Raw genomic sequence first — 7,717 nt, forward strand, 5'->3', positions numbered from 1 at the left:
GTGTACGAATAGCCAAACAAAAGAGTGTATTATTCTTTTTAATCCAAGCCCATCAGTTGACAGTCGAGTCCGTGTCGCTGTGCTGAGTGATCTCACACCCGGCTCACTGCTGGTGGCTGTATTGGTGCTGCTGTACTGGTGCTGCTGGCTGCTTTGGGTGCAGCTTCGAACGATCGGACAACCACTGCTGGAAGGAAGAAATAAAGAGGTACGTGTTCTTGTCGGCGCTAGTGCGCTAGTGCGCTACATTTAGCGCAATGGATATAGATCCCTCGCCTCCCGTGCCACCATCCCCGAGCCCCCCTGACCCTGACCCTTCTGTTACCCCCTCTCCTGTTCATTCTCCAGTCCCCCCTCGCCCCAGGCTTTACGCGGACGGATCTCAACAGGGCAGCTATACTGTTTATTTTCGTCCAAAGGCAGGAGTGAATTCAAAGCGTTTAAACATACTGCAAATTGCTAAAGACCTGACGAAGGGGTACAAGGCCGTGACCGAAATTTCCAAGGTCCGACCTAACAAGCTCCGTGTCGTGGTCAGTGATCTGGCACAGGCCAATGCTATCGCTTGCTCTGAGCTCTTCACACGCGAGTATCGCGTCTACATACCCGCACGAGACGTGGAGATCGACGGTGTCATAACCGATTCGAGTCTGTCTGTCGAGTGTATCCTAAAAAGCGCAACCGGTTGCTTCAAAAATACCGAAACACAGGCGAAGATTTTGGATTGTAAGCAATTGCGGTCCATGTCTCTCGTCGGCGGTAAAAAAGTTTACACTCCGTCAGACTCGTTTCGCGTTACGTTTGCCGGATCTGCACTCCCTAGCCACGTCTCGATCGACCGGGTTCGTCTGCCTGTGCGATTGTATGTACCCCGTGTTATGAATTGCACCAATTGCAAGCAGTTAGGCCACACAGCCGCCTACTGCTGCAATAAGGCACGATGTAGCAAGTGTGGGGAGACTCATGCGGAAGATTCTTTCAGTGTTAATGCTGAAAAATGTATTCACTGTGGGGAAAACCAGCATGAGCTCTCCACATGCCCGGTGTACATGCAGCGCAGAGATAAAATCAAGCGGTCACTTAAGGAGCGTTCAAAGCGTTCTTACGCTGAGATGCTGAAGAAGACCGTGACCACTTCTACCATAACATCGAACCCCTTTGATCTGTTGCCCTCTGATGAAACCGATTCTGACGATTCATCAGCGGGAACATCTTATGCCAATCCTGGGGAGTCTAGGAAGAGGAAAAATGTTTCTTCTCCTAAACTTCCCCGTAAAGGTCCTAAGATTTCCCAAAGTGTAATGAAAAGTACGAACAAACCAAACAGTGCTGCGGAAAAACCGAAGCAAACCCCTCCTGGGCTTGCAAATTTAAAGTCCCAGAAGGAGTTCCCAGCACTGCCAGGAACATCTAAAACCCCAGTTGTTCCTTTTGCACTCCCAGTTGATGAAACAAACTCTGGATTAGTGAAATTTTCTGACATTGTGGACTGGATTTTTGAAAATTTCAATGTACCCGATCCAATTAAAATTTTTCTTACAGCATTCCTCCCAACAGTTAGATCATTTTTGAAGCAGTTGACTGCCCAATGGCCCCTCCTTGCAGCGATTGTATCCTTCGATGCCTAATTCAACTGCGTATATGAAGGATTCTATCTCTGTCTTACAGTGGAATTGTAGAAGTATTTTACCAAAAATTGATTCGTTTAAAGTTTTGATAAATAAAAACAAATGCGATGCATTTTCCCTTTGTGAAACTTGGCTTACTTCAAATATTGATCTCAACTTCCATGATTTTAATATTATTCGCCTTGATCGAGACACCCCATATGGAGGAGTACTTTTAGGGATTAAAAAGTGCTATTCTTTTAATCGTATTAACCTCCCCTCGATTCCAGGCATCGAAGTTGTCGCATGTCAAATGACAATACAAGGTAAAGAGCTTTGTATTGCCTCAATATATATTCCTCCCAGAGCACAGGTTGGGCAACGGCTGCTCTTTGATTTAATAGAACTTCTTCCCTCGCCACGTTTGATTTTGGGAGACTTCAACTCTCATGGCGTGGCTTGGGGTTCCCCATACAATGATAACCGCTCCTCTTTAATCTATAACCTTTGCGATGACTTCGACATGACTATTTTAAACAACGGTGAAATGACACGTATCCCGAAACCTCCAGCGCGCCCAAGCACTTTGGATCTATCCTTATGTTCGACGTCGCTACGGTTGGATTTCACATGGAAGGTAATCCTTGATCCTCACGATAGCGACCATTTGCCTATTCTTATTTCAATTAATAACGGGTCAACTCGCATGCGACCAATTGAAATTCCGTAAGTTATACGAGGAAATGATTTCAAAAGCGGTCGAGTCGATTCAATATCATCCACCACTTGAAGAATACAACCTCCTCGCGGGCTTGATTCTCGACGCCGCGTTGCAAGCCCAAACGAAGAAATATCCCGGCGTAACGATCAAAGAACGGCCTCCCACTCCGTGGTGGGACCAAGAGTGCTCCGATGTCTACACGCAAAGATCCGACGCGTATCTGACCTTCCGGGATACAGACGATGCCGACGACTTTAAACGTTATTCGGAGCTTGATACCAAGTTTAAAAGCTTGACTAAGGCAAAGAAACGCGGATATTGGCGTCGGTTCGTAAACGAGACGTCGAGGGAGACATCAATGAGCACTCTTTGGAACACAGCCCGAAGAATGCGGAATCGCGTAACGGTCAACGAAAGCGAAGAGTCTTCAAGTAGGTGGATATTTGATTTTGCCAGGAAAGTATGTCCGGACTCTGTTCCTGAGCAAAACATTGTTCGCGATGCGTCTCCGGGCTACGACGCGATTGAATCACCTTTTACGATGGCAGAATTTTCAGTTGCCCTCCTGTCCTGTAACAATAACGCGCCTGGGTTAGATAGAATCAAATTCAACTTGTTGAAGAATCTACCCGGCAATGCCAAGAGGCGCTTGTTGAACTTGTTCAATAAGTTCCTGGAGCAAAATATTGTACCGCAGGATTGGAGGCAAGTGAAGGTGATCGCCATCCAAAAACCAGGGAAACCAGCTTCTGATCACAACTCTTATAGGCCGATTGCAATGCTATCCTGTATCCGGAAATTGATGGAAAAAATGATACTCCGTCGTTTAGACCATTGGGTCGAATCAAATGGTCTACTATCAGATACTCAATTTGGCTTCCGCCGTGCCAAAGGGACGAATGATTGTCTTGAGTTGCTTTCAACAGATATTCAGCTGGCGTATGCTCGCAAAGAACAAATGGCGTCTGCGTTCTTGGACATTAAGGGGGCTTTTGATTCCGTTTCTATTGACATTCTTTCGGGTAAACTTCACCGACAAGGATTTTCTCCAATTTTGAACAATTTTTTGCACAATTTGTTGTCCGAAAGGCACATGCATTTTACGCACGGCGATTTGGCAACTTTTCGCATTAGCTACATGGGTCTTCCCCAGGGCTCATGTTTAAGCCCCCTTCTTTACAACTTTTATGTAAATGACATCGACGAATGTCTGGCAAACTCATGCACGATAAGACAACTTGCAGACGACAGTGTAATCTCTGTTACAGGAGCCAAAGCTGCCGATTTGCAAGGACCATTACAAGATACCTTGGACAACTTGTCTGCTTGGGCTTTACAGCTAGGTATCGAATTCTCTCCGGAGAAGACTGAGATAGTAGTTTTTTCTAGAAAGCATGAACCTGCTCAGCTTCAAACACAATTAATGGGTAAAACGATTTCTCAGGTTTTGGTACACAAATATCTTGGTGTCTGGTTCGACTCTAAAGGCACCTGGGGTTGTCACGTGAGGTATCTGATGAAAAAATGTCAACAAAGAGTGAATTTTCTTCGTACAATAACCGGACAATGGTGGGGAGCCCACCCAGGAGACCTTATAAGGCTTTACCAAACAACGATATTGTCTGTTATTGAATACGGGTGTTTCTGCTTCCGCTCCGCAGCAAACACACATTTGATCAAACTGGAGCGAATACAATATCGTTGTTTGCGTATCGCCTTAGGTTGCATGCAGTCGACCATACGATGAGTTTGGAGGTCTTAGCTGAAGTACTACCATTGGAAAACCGCTTCTGGAGCCTGTCTTCTCGTATTCTTATCAAATGTGAGGTCTTGAACCGTCCCGTGATTGAAAATTTTAAAAGGTTAATCGAACTTAATTCTCAAACCCGTTTTATGACATTGTATTTCAATCACATGTCCCAAAATATTAACCCTTCTTCGAATATTCCAAATCGTGTCGACTTATCAAATACTTCTGATTCTACTGTGTTTTTCGATACATCCATGATAGAAGAAACTCGTGGAATCCCGGATCATTTACGCGTGCAGCAGATCCCCAAAATTATTTCCAATAAATATCGAAACATCAACTGCGACAATATGTACTACACTGACGGATCACTTCTTGATGGGTCCACTGGCTTCGGTATCTTCAATAACAATTTAACCGTCTCCCATAAGCTCGATAATCCTGCTTCTGTTTACGTCGCAGAATTAGCTGCAATTCAGTACACCCTAGGGATTATCGAAAAAATGCCCACGGACCATTATTTCATCTTTACGGACAGTCTCAGTTCCATTGAGGCTCTCCGATCGATGAAAGATGTTAAGCACTCTCCGTATTTCCTGGGGAAAATACGCGAACATCTGAGTGCTTTATCCGAAAAATCTACTCAGATTACCTTAGCGTGGGTCCCTTCTCACTGCTCGATACCGGGTAATGAGAAAGCGGACTTTTTGGCTAAGGTGGGCGCAACAAACGGTGATATTTATGAAAGACCAATTGCCTTTAATGAATTTTTCGCATTTGTACGTCAGAATACGATCATCAGTTGGCAAAATTCTTGGACCAAGGGGGAACTGGGAAGGTGGTTACATTCCATAATCCCCAAGGTATCGACGAACCCGTGGTTCAAGGGGTTGGATGTAGGTCGGGATTTCATTTGCGTGATGTCCCGGCTTATGTCCAATCACTATAGATTTGACGCGCATCTCCGTCGTGTTGGGCTCGGGGAGAGTGGTATCTGTGCCTGTGGTGAAGGTTATCACGACATAGAGCACGTTGTTTGGTCATGCCCTGTACACCGTGACGCCAGGTCTAGATTAATAGCTTCCCTGCAGGCCGAAGGTAGGCAGCCGGCTGTTCCTGTTCGTGATGTCTTGGCGAGCCGTGACCTATCCTACATGTCCCTTATATACGTTTTCCTGAAATCCATCCACGCCCCAGTTTAGTCCTATCCCCTTCCGCCTACATCCAACCAAATGACAAGAACACGTTAAGACCCCGGATCCGGAAACAGCAACTAGACCCGCACGATACTCTCAGGCCCCGAGGGAGACAACCCAATATGCCAGTCCGTAATACCTTGGCCCAGCAGCGGAACATATTCAATATGCTGCTTACCTATGGCGATGGAAAACCATCAAACAACAAATCAGTGCTTTTCATGCAAAACATTCTGGCTTAAGTTAGATTTAGTTTCAGCTCGTAGTCGGCAGCGAGGATAAAAAAATTTGCTTTTAGTTATTAAGATACTTTATAAAGTAAGTTACCAGATATAATTGGCGCCGTTAAACATTGAATTGTATTTGTGCCGTGTCAAATAAACTATAGATGAGGAAAAAAAAATATTATTATTATTATTATTATAATTATTATTATTATTATTATTATTATTATTATTATTATTATTTTTATTATTATTATTATTATTAATATTATTATTATTATTATTATTATTATTATTATTATAATTATCATTATTATTATTATTATTATTATTATTATTATTATTATTATTATTATTATTATTATTACCATTATTATCATTATTATTATTATTATTATTATTATTATTATTATCATTATTATTATTATTATTATTATTATTATTATTATTATTATTATTATTGTTATTATTATTATTATTATTATTATTATTATTATTATTATTATTATTATTATTATTATTATTATTATTATTTTTATTATTATTATTATTATTATTATTATAATTATTATTATTATTATTATTATTATTATTATTATTATTATTATTATTATTATTATTATTATTATTATTATTATTATTATTATTATTATTATTATTATTATTATTATTATTATTATTATTATTATTATTATTATTATTATTATTATTATTATTATTATTATTATTATTATTATTATTATTATTATTATTATTATTATTATTATTATTATTATTATTATTATTATTATTATTATTATTATTATTATTATTATTATTATTATTATTATTATTATTATTATTATTATTATTATTATTATTATTATTATTATTATTATTATTATTATTATTATAATTATTATTATTATTTTTATTATTATTATTATTATTATTATTATTATTATTATTAATATTATTATCATTATTATTATTATTATTATTATTATTATTATTATTATTATTATTATTATTATTATTATTATTATTATTATTATTATTATTATTATTATTTTTATTATTATTATTATTATTATTATTATTATTATTATTATTATTATTATTATTATTATTATTATTATTATTATTATTATTATTATTATTATTATTATTATTATTATTATTATTATTATTATTATTATTATTATTATTATTATTATTATTATTATTATTATTATTATTATTATTATTATTATTATTATTATTATTATTATTATTATTATTATTATTATTATTATTATCATTATTATTATTATTATTATTATTATTATTATTATTATTATTATCATTATTATTATTATTATTATTATTATTATTATTATTATTATTATTATTATTATTATTATTATTATTATTATTATTATTATTATTATTATTATTATTATTATTATTATTATTATTATTATTATTATTATTATTATTATTATTTTTATTATTATTATTATTATTATTATTATTATTATTATTATTATTATTATTATTATTATTATTATTATTATTATTATTATTATTATTATTATTATTATTATTATTATTATTATTATTATTATTATTATTATTATTATTATTATTATTATTATAATTATTATTATTATTATTATTATTATTATTATTATTATTATTATTATTATAATTATTATTATTATTATTATTATTATTATTATTATTATTATTGTTATTATTATTATTATTATTATTATTATTATTATTATTATTATTATTATTATTATTATTATTATTATTATTATTATAATTATTATTATTATTATTATTATTATTATTATTATTATTATTATTATTATTATTATTATTATTATTATTATTATTATTATTATTATTATTATTATTATTATTATTATTATTATTATTATTATTATTATTATTATTATTATTATTATTATTATTATTATTATTATTATTATTATTATAATTATTATTATTATTATTATTATTATTATTATTATTATTATTATTATTATTATTATTATTATTATTATTATTATTATTATTATTATTATTATTATTATTATTATTATTATTATTATTATTATTATTATTATTATTATTATTATTATTATTATTATTATTATTATTATTATTATTATTATTAGGGGAAAGTGATCTAATGCGGACCTGTTCTGATTAAGAAAAACTAAAATAATTTGACATGAGATTAATTTTAT

Source organism: Wyeomyia smithii, chromosome 1 (assembly GCF_029784165.1).
Source record: "Wyeomyia smithii strain HCP4-BCI-WySm-NY-G18 chromosome 1, ASM2978416v1, whole genome shotgun sequence".
Lineage (NCBI taxonomy): Eukaryota > Metazoa > Arthropoda > Insecta > Diptera > Culicidae > Wyeomyia > Wyeomyia smithii.